Source organism: Bombus terrestris, chromosome 9, assembly GCF_910591885.1.
Source record: "Bombus terrestris chromosome 9, iyBomTerr1.2, whole genome shotgun sequence".
Classification (NCBI taxonomy): Eukaryota; Metazoa; Arthropoda; class Insecta; order Hymenoptera; family Apidae; genus Bombus; species Bombus terrestris.
In genome coordinates this window covers 2,226,766-2,242,510 of record NC_063277.1, presented here as the reverse complement: position 1 = coordinate 2,242,510, position 15,745 = coordinate 2,226,766, and the positions used below count along the sequence as shown (strand labels likewise).

At 38.8% G+C, this 15,745-nt stretch overlaps 1 protein-coding gene across 1 annotated transcript in view; it reads right to left on the bottom strand.

Moving 5' to 3' along the window:
* Positions 1-11,843, bottom strand: part of LOC100651957 — a 67,465-nt gene extending 55,622 nt beyond the window's left edge. The window contains exon 1 of the mRNA XM_012311399.3: positions 9,078-11,843. The gene's annotated coding sequence lies outside the window, so the exon portion shown is untranslated. The remainder of the gene's footprint in view (positions 1-9,077) is intronic.
* Positions 11,844-15,745: the final 3,902 nt, after the last annotated feature.

The following is a 15,745-nucleotide window of genomic DNA, read 5'->3' as shown; positions in this document are numbered from 1 at the left end:
TTAATTAACATTTATATTCTTCTCACGCGAACCATGACGTTTCCTTTATCGCGTTTCTTCCATTAAAACATAAATACGTGTTTCTATTCTTATATTTGGTTGCTCTTATTAAAGCGGCAATTAAGATTCTGTTACATTCTAGATCAGAGGTTTCCGCATCATTTTATTTAACGAGTGTTCGCCGCATTTTACTTTCCAACGATCGAGTTCTTTCCTCTTTCCCTTTCGCTTCTTCTCACTTTTGATATCGCAATGTAAACCACAGTAACTTCGCTCAATTAGTTCCAGCTCTATGGACATATCCTTTCCCTATTCATCGAACGCGTACCAACGAATTAATAGCGACATCATTGAAAATGTCCGCATGTACACTTGCTTCGCCGTATCGTGAATCATTAAATTGTTCTTCAACAAAAGAAAGGAAATGAGACTTACCATATATTCTATCTGTGGCCTTAAACCATTAAAACGTATCTGTACAACGTCTTACGAATTAATACACTTCGCTACGATAGTTGTTCGTTCATACCTCTCAAGTATACCAAGAAGATGGAAATTTGGAATATTCGTAATTTAATAACCAGCTATAATAACAGCACATAGCAATTACGTAACCTTTTGGTATGCGCGAAACGCACGGAGGAAACCAGCCACATACAGAAACGTTCGTATTGATCATCGCGGCGTGACGCGAACGCCGATCTATCGCGCTATTCTCCATTCCACGCCCTCTTTCAGCCCTCTTCCATCGCCGTGCGAACGAAAAGAATGTTTTTACAAGGATATACATGGGGATCGGTTAACGGATGCCATGAAGGATATCACGCGAATCGATTCCAAGTGCGGTGGAATTTTGCTAGCGTTCTGGAACGGCCGGCTACCGGCCAACGAGCCAACCAGACGAATATCGAGCAGATTTGTATAGAAATTATGCGAAATCCTAACCTTCTGAGAATCGTATCATCGGCTGAGAACTAAACCGTAGAAGCGATCGAAAGCGAGATGTAAACACTTTTAACGTTAGAACCGTCGGAATGGTCATATGAAAAAAACTGTAATTTTTGAGAGAGATTGCAAAGAATTGCAACAGTTCGTTCTTGAAGGCTTGTATTTCTTGTAAAACGTACGAATAAGAACTTGTTTCTCGTTGGATTATATCTATACAAGTATTTATTCGTATACACTGTTTGCATAAGTTACGTGGCGTATTTAAAAGCAAAGAAACAAAATACCACGTAGCTTCGTTTGTTCCTTCTTTCGAAAGCGGATTCTGTGCTAGTGAAAATGAAATTCATCTGAGCAAACACCATCTTTCTTAGTATGTGCCGCGTTACTCCGTACTCAGACAGCGCCTTTGCAAAAATTTACGATTAAGATCGTTGGAACACTATAGAATTCTATCGGCGAGATTAAATGTTGGAAGGTGTAGGAGAAGCGCGGGGAACTTTCCGTTTCAGTCAAAGTTCTTTATGTAAATTTATGCATTATTATAGCCGGGATGCACGAACGTGTATTGTTAATTAGAAAACGAAAGGGTTTGCCGAGGGAACGGTAGAAGATCGGAAGGAGGGTTCTATCTTGGCCAGAAGGAAACAGCGTGGATCAGAAAAAGAAGCGTTGGTGAGCGTGTAATAAGAAAACAGCGGCAAAAGCGTATCGCGGTGATCATAACGCGGAAGAAGCTTGTTCGCGTGTACTTTGTGGAATATATTATGTACCTTTCATGGAATAGGCCGTTGAAAACTGAAGAGATCTCAATTTTTCTTCGAGCAAATTGGACGTAGAGAATGACAGTCACGCTAACTTCATTGCAATTAGGCTATCTGTAGTCTTAGCGAAATTTTATAAATCATAAGTCACAAATTTCCCGAGCTAATAGACTCTTTTTCCTGCAAGCAACAAGAAGTAAATTTCTATAAATGAATTTTATAAATTACAGTACTATATAGTAGTATATTTACGAAAGGTTTACATTATCGATAATTTTTGAAATATTCAAATACCTTCGCGAGCCGTTGGTCGTCAAGTAAATTTTCACACGCTGAAACACCAGTGAATTATCATATGAAAAATATATTGTAGTTACATCAAGAATGATTTGAATAAAAACAGTTCGTGATTTGGTAAATGAAATAAGGGACGAGTTTGGAGAGCAGGTTTCTCGTTCATTAAAATGCCAAAAAAAGTATTTTTTCTGACACGTCCGAAGAGATAACGGTATCAATTAAGATATCATATTAATATGCAGTAAGTGAATGAAGATTAAACAGACCGATAAGCGAGTACGTCATGAGTTTGCAAGTCAAGTTTGCGTTACACTTGAATTCCTTATCCTGTAGGATACAAGTGTCGTGGTTAAGGTTTACACCTGCAACCTGTTACTCCAGTTAAGGCAGTTCGAGAAGACTTTTTACACATTGCACACTGTATGTACGAGACTGAAACGCGTTTAACTGATCACGGCGACAGATAGAACCTGTTCTTTGACATTAAACTCTCTTGATCCGAGTTTGAATTTGTTAACTCTACATTCCATATTTTTAGATATCTTAGATGAAATGATATTTGAAAAATAAACACAATAAAAATAAATATAAAAAATTGGCAGTTCCAGCGATAATTATTATTTTTACTAAGTAGAAGCTAACTGTATATGGTTGTCTGAGATAAGATCAGAAGTCGAAATTAAATTAGGCTTTCGTTCGAAGTATATTTTACATATTCACGATTTGAAAATATCTAAAGTTAAGTTCAATAATTTTCCAAAACATATTTCTCGATAATATGATACGATAAAAATCAGCTTGCGTAAAAAGATGAGGTTTATAGCGACAGTACCGATCGTTACATCGTATTATTGCTTGATCAGCCTATTCGTGCGCGATTCAATTTCCTTTTCTTTTGAATAATTAATCAACGGGGACGTCAATCGATATTTTCTATTCAACGTCTCATCGCTCATGTGCTGAAAAAATCCATCAATGAATTAATTCATAAAATGGATGTTCTTAACGATACAAGAACTTTTCCGCGAGAAATTCGCATTTCTACTTGACGCATCTATCTACGATGAGTCATTTATTCGTAACAAAGTTCGTTCACGAGAGAACCTCAATAACAAGATCGTGGTTTAATGAATACAGGGGAATCCTTAAATCACGCGATTATTCCGTTTGGTTGTGCACGAGTGTCAGCGAGTAATATATCGCAACCTATTACATTGTCGAGATCTATGATTCGAGGCACGCAAATGAACTCGTGGGCAGTGGAATCGCGTTTATTCTCGGAATCTCGACGTACCAGCAACTATTAAATTAATCAAAAATTTCATACGCATTATCCTTACCTATGTATATACGTTATCGACAATTTTTTATCAAATCACGTACATCTGTTTCTGAAAGTTCTATCGATTTACGACGAGTCATTTGCTGGATTGATTTATCATAGAAAGATCGACAAAATAAACGAATCATTGATTTTTCGAGTATTTTTGAGAAACAGGAATATCAGCAATAGAAGGAAGAATCGTTGCTTCATGATGAATGTTCAACGATCGTGATATTAATGAAACGTCAAGGCTGCCAGCTGTAATCGGTCCACTGGCCTTTCCTAGCAGAATTCTCTTTCTCATCGGAATTGATGACAGATTAGAGAAAATCGTGAGACATTTTATTGTATTCGTTGATAGCGGTACTCCTGGTTTCAGGTGAACGTCAAAAGGTAATTGAAAACCTTAATGAGACACGTGTTCTACGGGTGTTCATTATCGAGCAAATGAGAGTAATAATCGCGCAGCGATTTCAGATACGTAACGTGTAATTTCGTAACGAAAAAAGAACAGATTTACGCTTCAAATGATTTATGAGTGATACGAGTCACACAAAAGTCAAACCGATCAACTTCTTTCAGCGCTAGAGTTGCTTGTTTAGTTTCTAAAAAATGCAACATCAATCACGTATACTGATACCAAAAAAATTTTCAGGGCATTAAGTTGATCAATTTGGCTTCCCAGTGATTGATATTCAAATTATTTTGTTGATCGTCTTTTAAAAGTAGAAAAAACCACTGACCTGGTCGAGTATGGGAAATAGGATGAGAAGAACAAGACGAATGCAACGAGACGTTCAATATGCTTTTACTTTTGAAACACGTTTAAACTGTGACGAGTGTTTGTCGAACGTGTTATAATTAGAACACGCTTGTAATTATGCTATTCTCTTAACGAGGATATTATAACACTCTCTATTCGAGTGAAAGTGTTTTATATACTCGCTATCGTCCTCATCTTGTGTATCTTTCGCCGTAAGATAGAGCCGTTCGATTACTAAATTTCCTCCCGTTGTTCGCTTCCTCGTTCTTTGTACCAAACTTTTCACTTCGCCATGCAATTTCTGCAAGCTAGCGCTGCTCCGCGAATAATCTCTTAATAATCTCGCAGATAATCGGGTGAAAAGAAAAATTAACAAGAATGTTACGTGAACGGTCGTATGTAATTTACATAATCGTAAAGTTATGAACATCGATCCTTCCGCCATTAAAGATAATTGTAGCCATCCATCCGCGCTTCCTTTTTTCTCCTTTTTTACTGGAACTGTTTTGGTTACGATGTTTGGTTAATGGAGCAACAAGTATCGCTACCATTTTACGTAAGGATATGCAATTTACCTATAAAAGATATCTTTACTTTGCGTCTATATTTTTACGCGTCTCTTATAACTTTCTTGTTATCACAAAGTGCGGTATCGCCATAGGCGGCTGTAATTAAGTGCGATATTATCGTGTTTCGCTTGCACGTAACAAGGTGTAACTAAACGAATTACAAGCGAGTGATCGAAGTGGGCGTACACAAGGCGAAGTGGACGAAAGCACAGTCGAGATTTAACGCATGGATGCCGGATTTTTCGCTCCTCGCCTGTAAATCTCTTATAGTCGAACGCACACCTGTGATTAATGATATTCGAGAGACATGAAAAAACAGAAAGCTACTTCCAAAAATGAATAGGAAATCGACCACTGAATAAGACGTATATATATTATTATTATCTTTTTTTTAACAGAAAACAGAAGTGCCAACAACACGTGCCAAAAAAGGAAATAAAAAGAAGTGGAAGAGAAGTAAAAACGAAACGAACCGTTAAATACGATAAATCTTTTAACAGAGTCTGCTTAATAAATAGTTAACAAGCAGAAAAATAAATTACATAAAAAGAAGGAAGATGGCTGCAGCAGTGGCAAATGAGAGGCGAAGGAAACCTGAATTGTTGACCAAGTGGCGTCTTCGTCTCTACTCTATACGCGACCGTAAGTCATAAATCTGCGTATAAAATTTATCGAAAATTTTTTCACAAATGAAGGAAGAAAATTTTACAGTGTCGAGTAATCCTATGCTTAACAAGTAATTCCAACAAATGTGGTATTAGATCGTTTAGTTTTAGTAGTTATTGTATATTCGCCATTAATCCGGACAGTTTGATCGATCTATAAATCTAAACTATCTATTCGCTATTTTACAAGTGAGAATAAAATTAAAGTAAAATATTACAAGTAGCTTCATACTCACTTAGAACGCTTGTAACACTCGCTTATATTTTCACTCGTTGGCAACTAAGATTGTTACACAGTACTGCAATAGTCGATTGTAAATCGAACGTCCACGATTCTTGCATCGCGTAAATTTCATCGAGACCTTGTAACGAGGCCTGTATTGCGATTTTCAGCGCGCTAGAAAGGTATTCGGCAATGTTACTACGTTACCTCACAATGGCATAACGATTTCTATTTGCCACAATCGGTTAACATGTTCGCGTTCGTGATTGTCCAGCAATATTTCCTGGTATTTAGCTTTTCAATCCGGTACATCACGTAGGAAATCAGTTTCGAATCTGAAATCTCGCTGAAGTCTCTCTCGTAATCGTTCATCAAACAGCTAAGACAACACTTAACCGTGCGATTGAAACACACACACAGTGTCTAAATAACAAGAGATTTGCGCAGAAATTAACCATGCAATGAATAGAACTCGTAGAATAGCGGATCAGAAGAATTACCGATACACCGTCGAAATTCCATATCCCTTGCGCCGGCATTCGAATCACTTTCGACCTATTACGAGACCTTCGATCGCAGCGTAATCATCGTAATTGCAGCCCAATCGAAATCGACCACTACTTCGAATTGGTATCTTTTAGGATCGCGCTCCGGGCCCGTCTGATTGCACGTTTTCATCCGTAATGGATGACCAGTGCGCTAGGTGTCAGTTATATCATTTCAGAAACCAATTTCTTACATCGTGTAATACGCGAGATGGTATAAAAGAGTGGTGGTTGATTGGTCTCTACGATGACGGCGTAAAGGGAAAGAAAATACGAAGACTTAAGAGCGAAGATAAGCTTCCATTAACTTTACATATAATATCGCACGCAGAGGCTAGATAAATGTTACGAAATGTTCTTCCAGACCTTGAATAGATCATTAACACGAACATCGGGCAACGTTGAGGGATACTTGCTGAAATCACAAATTATAACTGTAGGTACAACAGTTCGATCGCTGTTGGTAGTCAGCTTTGACAGATGGAAAAGATGACGAGCGCGAAAATCGTAAAAATCAGGCTTCCGTATCCCGCTAGGGTAACAAATGGTCGAATAATTCGCTTTGAACTTCCGCGTAATATGTTCGCAGTATGTTCGATTATTGTGTAAACGTGGCCAAGACACAAGACAAGTCATTGGATGGTTTTCCCGATCATGAGCATTTATAAGCAAGCGAAATTACAAAGTTGTAAAAGCCGATAGTGTTCTATCGCGAACGTTAACGATATGCCGAGACGATTACTGTCGCGAAACGTTTTACTGCACGGCCACCTGTTCACTGCTTGATAATTAAAATTATTCTCTGTGGCGCTGAAACGACGTAAACGATGTTTGATTACAGCGCGAGCCTGGGCCGATTGATTAATCGCCATTGATCATCGATTGTCGTAATTGACTCTCTTACGATCCGTGACCCGGAGAACACCAAAATTGCCAAGTATCGTCCATGATGAAAGGTATTGAAGCATTGTTAATTAATGGTTTAGCGATCTCGTAATCGACTTAATCCAAATTCTCGCCAAACCAGAACGCTGCAAACTTGCTCGTTCTTGAAAACGTCGTTTTCTTTGCTTTCTACCTCTTTATCGTGCAAAGAGAAAACGAAACATAAAATGAAAAAGATATTTCACGAAGGTAGAAGTGTGCCAGCTTTGACTTGATCGCCTTGGCTAAAACCAATTCAATTAATATAATTATTGCGTATTGATACCGATACCTATTACTCGTAATAGCTCTAAATAGTAATATTTTTACTTATCTGTTTAATATTTAATTTTATAATAAAACAGTCAATGATATCCGTTTCATTTGAATAATCTCTGAAATAAAAAGAACGTGCTGAAGTGGAATTTCGCTTTATGATTAATACGAGTTCCATGCTACATCGTGTATTTTGTATAAAATTATAATAAATTTTAATATTTATTTAAAAGATTTGAAGGAGCGCTTTGAATATTACCAATACCATAAACTCGACGTTTCTGAAACAATGATGGATCAACGATGGATCAATGATGGAAACAATTATGCATAGTGATCGACCTGTTTTGATAATCGTTCGCGAGAGGAAACGAAAGAAAACGGACGATCACGGAAACTGGAGCATCTGAGGCGTGGCGAAGCTGAATGAACGTGGCAAAACTCGTCTAACAGATGAAGGGGAAGCTTGCTCCCTAGGTGAGACCCGCTGCCGGTTTCTAGCACGTTCACAAAGTCTCTATGGTCTTATTTTACGAGTATAAAGCGGGTGTGTGTGTCGAGGCGGCTTCTATGTGGCCTTGCAAGGTCGTTTCTGTACGCCGTCAAGGAGGAGATCGTATCTTTGCTCCCTTCGATTCTCGAACGCGGTTTTCTTTCGATTCGTCCAGCAATTTTACGATCCGTCTCGTTAATTAAGTGAAAATCAAGAGACTTGATGGCCAACGTCGCAATCGTGATTACGATCGAAGAAGGAGAAATAACGGTGCTAATTCCCTCTAACTTTGTTCCAACCTTCGACACGTTTCGGGTCGTTAGAAACATTAAAATAAACATGAAACAAGAAATTGTAAAGTCAATTGGTTGACTCGGTACAAGGATAACGCATTAAAAAGGTCTGAGATCCCGGAATCGAAAATTGTTAAGTAATTCGTGTATCTAGCTAAAACCGAATGCTCCATTAACGAATATAAATTATCAATTACGAACGTAGATATTCATCGAAGAAATTGCAAAATTCGAGACGTCAAAAATTTTACTTTTCCTCTAATTGTACATATTTATTATTCGTATATTACGTATGTTTATTTTCTGTGCGATAGTATTACAGCAGCTATTTGTAATCATACGCATATATATCACGTACCTTGCATTAATTTCATTCACAGTCGATATCCAAAGTGTTCAGCTCTGTTTTCAAAGATTTTACGAATTCGCAAAGTAAGTGAAAACATCGTAAATCTCGTACTCGACTAAGAAAACGTTAGTAAGTAATAAGTGGAAATATTTGGCAGTAGCTCGTCGAGACTGTTTCTATTAAATTATTCTGCGTAAGTTGGTCAAACGATTGTCGTTGCTGTAACCAAAAATATAATGGCTTATCTGACTAGGTGGTGCGACGAAGGAAGACGTTCAACAACAAATTTTTAACAGACGATTAATGAACGAGCGCTGATTAGAGAAGAATAATCGGTTGTATGAGTTTTAGTAGCCTAGACGATGATAAATCTTAATCGATACAGACACTAATATGTTAAAAATAACGGTTTGACAGATTGTCTTCGATTATTATCTTGGCAAATCAAATGCTACAACAGGTGTTTAATTTGGGCATATGGATATAACTGAAATTTATTCAGTTTCATTAATACTTTGCCATGTGGCCCAATTTTGTGCTATCTTTTTCGACTACGACTAATACGATTCCCTTCATTTTTTAGTAGTACGAAATACGATTTCAGATTATTCTAAACTGTAAAAAACACGATTAAAAGATAAACTCACCTGTTAAATATCAACTGGATTCAACGTGCCATGCGGTGAATCCCATCGGTCACAGTGTTCAACGAAGACTGATGATCGATGATCCTCGCAGCACGTGCACGAAGTTTTGCTAGCAGCCGAGGTGTATTTGTATCACGCCATCCATAGAATCTTCTTCATCTTGCGATCTTGCTGCTTCCTTCCGTACGGTCTTCCTACTGTTCTCTTCTTCCACAATATTCACCACAATTTATCGCAATCGTCCATGTTCCTTCTATGCGAAGAATGGATTTTATCAAGCAGTCTCTAACAACTTCTAAACATCGCTGACTCTCCTCGAGTATCACTTTTCCCTCTCGACTGGGGAATCCTACGAAAGCTCGTCTCGCACAGGCTATCCCCACATGTTCCAATCAACACGAATCATTTGCTATTTGCAAGAATTCTGTTTAGAAGATCGTTACTCGAACGAACCTTTGATAAAGTCACAACGTACAGATAGCTTTTGCAAGCCGAAGTCTGCTCATTTATGTTCATTATCGTGCATAGGGCTACAAGAAGGAAGCCGTACAAACGTTAGAAACAACAACGACAAGAACAGGTGGTCTGTTCTCCAGAGACGGTCAAGCGCAGAGAGCCGATTTAATGTTTGTTCGAGCGTTTTTCAGAGTCTGATGTCGCGTTGGATGTCTCTTCTTCTGGCGAGAAGAGACGCAGGCAAGGAATCGAAACGCGATTCAGGGTTGCCGCGTCGTTCCTGGGGCGCAAGCTGAACGTATTCTACGAAGCGAGTAACCAAGAGACAACGCAAGATAGGGTTTCGGATCCGTGCTGGCTGGTGGTCGAGTAGTTTGTGCCTGAGAGCGCAAGCGGAGCTACGACGATCTTACTCCGTCTCCTTTCCACCGCCGCTGCTCTGTCTTTCCCTCGTGATCCCTCGTCCCTCTTTAGATCCTGCGTCGCGATCCCTCGGAGAATTTCTTTCTCTTTCGGTCGCTCGCCTTGCTAGATGGCGCCAACCAGTGATGGACTGGAATCACGGAAATTTCGAGTCTAGCGTTGCTTTTGCACCCTATTGTCTTTGATCCTGTTGCAAATCCTCGGGATCTGCAACGAGTCGTTGATTCTGATGCGAGCACACTCCTTCCTTCTTCCTAGACTTTGTCGTTCAGTCATGAAAATCATTGAATACTCGTGAAACGTAGATTTGTTCACGATAGGATCGAGTTCCCATCGCTGCGACTAAAAATTCTTGCCTCGCTTCCTCCTTCGGCTATCTATTTATCGCGCCAGTAGCAAATACTCTTTCTTCCTCTCGTTTTCTTCTCTCTTGCCAACCTATACTTTATTTTCCTCCGTTCATTTATCGTTTCTTGGTCTTTGTCGCCACTTTCTTCCCTTTCTATTCTTTGCTTCTTCTCTTGAAACGGTTCACCTGTTTCGGCGACCATCGTAATATCGTCCTCGTTTCATTTTTATCGATTCTTTTTCACGAAGAAACTACGTGCGTTTATGATTTGCCATTGATCTACGACTCGATGCCGATGTCGTCGTCTCCGACGGAGAAACGCGACTGGCGGTCGTTCCTGCTTCGAAAGAGAGTTCTTGCATTAAGTCGCACGTGGCTACCGTCTCTCTACAATAGTTCATTCTGTATATGGCAAAGTAGACTATTCATTTTTACATGAATAGTACTGTGAAGTTAGCTCGTGATTCGCGCTCACCGATTACAGGCTATTTTAGTTAAACTTTGTTTTGCAGCGGTCGTGTCGTGTGGACTAATGTCGCTTCCTGGTAGTTTCGCTAATACGAAATTTCTATAATATTCTTATTACATTGTTAATATACATCGACGTCTCGTGTTTTTTCAAGCGCTGCTGACGACAGACGTGCAACGCCGTCCTTTCGTTTTTTTCGATAAAACGCGTTGCTGCATTTCCTATTTACATATTCACCTTGCAAATGGTGCAGCAGGTGAAACCACATGCGTGCGGCAACGCACCGACTTCAAAACTTTTTGTGTCAAATTAAAAAGAACGGAGGAATAAAATAAAAACTATGAAGGAATGAAACAGAGCAAAAATAAAAGTTAAGACGATGTGTGAAACTCAACAATGTTTTTGGTTTTCCACCAAAGAAAAATATATACTTTTTGCTATTAAACGATTCCAAAATAATTCTTCCTTCGAAACGTTTTGGTGTTTTTACAGCATCGAATACCAAGTTTTAAAGCTGCTTATACTTGTCCACCATCGTATGACACTACCATCGTTCAAAACTTACATTTAACAGTTACCGTGTGTACTATTCATGCTGCCTCTGACAGATATAACCTAAGGTCCGAGAGAATTCGTGAAAAATTATCTATCAAACACTTGTCACAGGAGCAGTCAACACGCGATGTCGACGTGCAGAATGATGTTCGTCGATCGGATAACTGTTACCAGATCTCCGGTAACTTTCCATCGTTAATAAATTTCAAGCGTACCAAGGCTATCAACCGTGACGTCTCTGTTCTCGTATTTTTACTTCCGTTTCTCTGGCGCGCGTCTAACGGATGCGACTTGCGCTCGGTGTTGCAGTCGCAATTGTCGTTCCATTAAAGATACGAGACGACCTCTACCAGTTGACACTTGAACGCCTCGTCCAAGAACGTTTCTTTGCTAACTATGCGATTTTTTCCGAGTATTGTGAAATGCCGATCGTGAAAGAAACGCTAGCGAGATATTAAGCGTACTTCATCTAGAACATGACGTATCTCACTTAACACCGATTCGCTCGAGGAAAGTACAAGACATCCCGCAGATATATTATTATGCTCGTTTAAAACAAATTGTTCAGTCTCTACCAACGACAGAATTACTCTTAGAACACAACTGTTGTTTAATATTCCTGTAACGCAGACAGATGTTGGTAAAATTGACAAGTTCCGACAGATTTTTACTTTTACGATGCAATATTGCACGCCTTGTCGTTGATTAATGTACTATATACTATATTATATATATAAAATACACATAATACGTATAATACATACACACACACACACACATATATATATTAACATAGAACGTCGTTTAATATCTTTGGTTATAAATGTTGTCTGTTAGTCGAATTTATCTTGCTTCTGTTAATATCTCAGTTATTTTTGTCGATGCAAAGAACTGTGTCAGGCCAATGAACATTCGTGATATTTTTTCTTCGTACACGTTTTTTCGACCTCTAAATCTTTTTCAAAGCGAGACTGCATATTTTATTACATATCGATCAACGTGTTTCTTATTTTCTACGAAAAGTATGTATGTATATTAAAATGTTAAAAATGACAAAACTTCGAGCGAACATCGGAATGATTATGAAGCTAAAGGAAAAGAAGCAATTGGCTTCATTGGGGACTATTGGCTAGCGGCCAGAATCTTCCACGGAAAGACAGTTTGTTTAACGATGCGTATTAGAAAGAAGGCTGAAAACGGGGACGTTTGTCGTGTGGTGGAGAACATTGCTCTGCGACGCTTTTCACGATCAGTCGCGTCGTTTACGGACGAGCACGTGCCTACTCGAGCAGACAGCCAGTTCGTAGTTTCTAGTTTGCGGATTATTAAAGGCTATCATAATGGGAATCATAGCCATGGACAAACTATGTGAAACATCGTTTTACATTCAACTCATTCGAGTTGCCGCTACAAAACGAATTCCGCAAAATCGTTGACGATCGTAAGTGGGCTATATGGCAACGTGAAAATATTATTTTCGACGTCGACGAAATTATCAAATTGAAATGTTATTAGCATTTTATACTTCGATTTATACAGCAAATTAAAGAGAGTCTGATGTTGTAAACGGTGTAAATAGTATATTAAGACGACTATTAATTATAATAAGGCAATCTAATTGATTAATTAAGAGAATACGACGTAGATATATCGAGGAAGATCAAGAAGTAAATCAACAAATTAAATTCTTCACCGCTGTGCTATTCGGTAGAATGTTATTCCGGTCACCTAGAAGATAAAAAATAAAAAACAAAATAGAAGAAAAAAAATGGAAGAGTACAAGACTGGCACGGGAGATAAGATAAAGGCAGCATATTAATTGATATTTTATGCCACGGTTTGGACGAAACATTTCAACAAGTAGCCATTCGTGAGATGACGAAGGCCGCATAAAAAACTTGAAGTACGTGCATAACTACTATAATTTCACCTGGCCCAGTGAAGAAAAGAACCCAATAAAGTATCGACGATGATAAATTTTTAATGGTCGGTTACGTCGTCTGGGCCGGCCTTTGGTTGCCCGTCAGTTGAGAAACTTAGGCGGTCAAAATTTACGTCTCTCGATGTTTCAACCAAGATTATTTGCATCCTCGGAATAAGATAGAGTGCTTTAAGCGTTACCGTGAATATCATTTCCAACAGTATGAAGATCCAACCATAACTGGTAATATGCTTTCACCATTTTCAATGATAAACGTTCGCAATTGGAAAGGAGCTCTATCTTGGCAAAAATTTATCTTACTACATAACTTTGAGAAATTGTCATCTTTCACTGAAACATAAATTAATTACCACCGACGCTTCGGTAATCGATACGAATGGAGTACACGGGATAATAATTATAATCGATTGACTGATTTATTTCAATTTAAACCAACATATATATGTATATTCGTACATTTTTGTAGATCAAGTGGAAGTATTTCGCTAGCGCCTCAGCTCTCCAATTCACATAAATTAATTCTGATAGATTTAATTAAATGGATAGCCGTACTTACAGGTTCTAACGCGGTATCGTCCAAAAGTTTAAGGTCACTTTAAACAAAAAATCGTACATGTACTACGTTTCTGACACGTATCTGCAAATCAATTTTCGAAACATGATGTTCTGCATCAGCAAAACTTCCCATATTGTATCGTAATCTAAGATACGGAAATTTAAGGGTCAGGGAGACACCATAGAGCCGTGATAGGTTGCTGCAAGAGATTACACGGTAAGATCAAGGCGAGCATCCGCCGCACAATCAAAGATGCCGTTTTTATTCGTTTAACCGGCTATGCAGATGCCAGCCCGCGAATATTGGCCTGACCACCCGAAAGCTAATTAAAGGGTAATCGTTGCCATTTTTTCCTCTGGTATACCCTTCATCGAACACTCTTGCGGCGTAACAGCGATAATCGCGACCCTGCGGATCATGAAGCTTACACTCGAATATTCATTATGATTCGTCGAACAAGAACACGCGACTGGTCGATACATCGAATATAACGCGCTTCTTGCAGCGCGTATCTTTGGAATTTTAATGAACACAAGATTTTCGATCAAATCTTCGCGACGAGCGTGGCGCGACACTTCCGACTGATAATACGGAGGCCTATGGTGTTTGGCGAAGGCTCGATAAACTGTATCGTATGACAGATCTCGGTTGCGTGATACCGGCAATAATCTCGTAAATTATTCGTGTAATTTACAGTAAATAACGATCAGGTGCAGGTACATCTCAAAATTTCGCTGTTGTAAACTGGCGCAGTGTGCAACAATCTCTGGTTGTGTTTGAATAAATTAATTTATTCACGGTTTTCCCACACTTTTACGTTCAAACTTCGCTTATGCGTGCTAAAGTATTCTACCTTCAGAAGAAGACGTCTAAAATATCCTACGTTCTTTTTCTTTTATTTTTTCCTTCTTTACTGTTAGTTGAATACAAAACGTTTTCATTTTGCCTTAGAATAACCTGAAACGATCAAGACGGTTTACGGTGCATGGTCAGTGAGCACGCTTCTTTCCGTGGATACGTGCGATATAATAATTTGTCAGTGCACAGGCTTCTTTATAAATAGACTGATGGTGTTCGCAATTTTCATCCCGCGTCACTTCCCAGCCGATCCTGATGCACTTCTTATTTTTAGTTTCATTCTCTAGTTCCGTAGGTGGCCTATTCTAACCAATTTTTTCGTAATTTACCAAACGACCACACATCGTACAATCGATCGATCGATGATTGATCGATGTCGTCACACTATCCACCCACCGTTCCTCTGGAACACCCACAGAGAACTTGTAGCTTATTAATTTCCTCGATTAAATTTCAAACATGAGACAGCGATCTGAGCCGATCCATTGCCCTAAAAATTCATTACATCGGCCCAATTAATCCTCGTTGCTTGCTTGTCCTCATAGCCCATTAAATTTTTATCTTGTCATGAGAAATTGGATTGTTCCCTCTCCACTCACTTTGCCTATATATCTGGCCGGCATAATCTGGCCATGTCATGAGAAATTTTTGCCTACGTGAATGTTACTGTTGCTTTAACCGTTCCATATCTCTCGCCATCAGACGCAATAATGTCAAAATCGTATGTATAGCAGAGTGTCGTTCCTCTTACATGAAATAAAAAATAGGGCAAATGTGCCTAATGTCGCTTATCAAATTTCAAATCGTTCTCAGCTCTCACTCTCGGATAAGTAGCACAATTCGACTATTTGATTAGAAAGTACACTCGTTATAGAAAATTTTGCCTGGATTTTAGTTTCCTTCAATTTCTATTCGGAATTGAAAAAACGAAATATACGCAGAATTCGAGAAAGTGGTCTACCTAGATCTATACGTAGAGAACGTTTATAGCTTGAAGAATACAGCAGTGAAAGGACCAGTTAATACAGACCAGTTTGATGTTTCAATCGTCGTAAAGTAT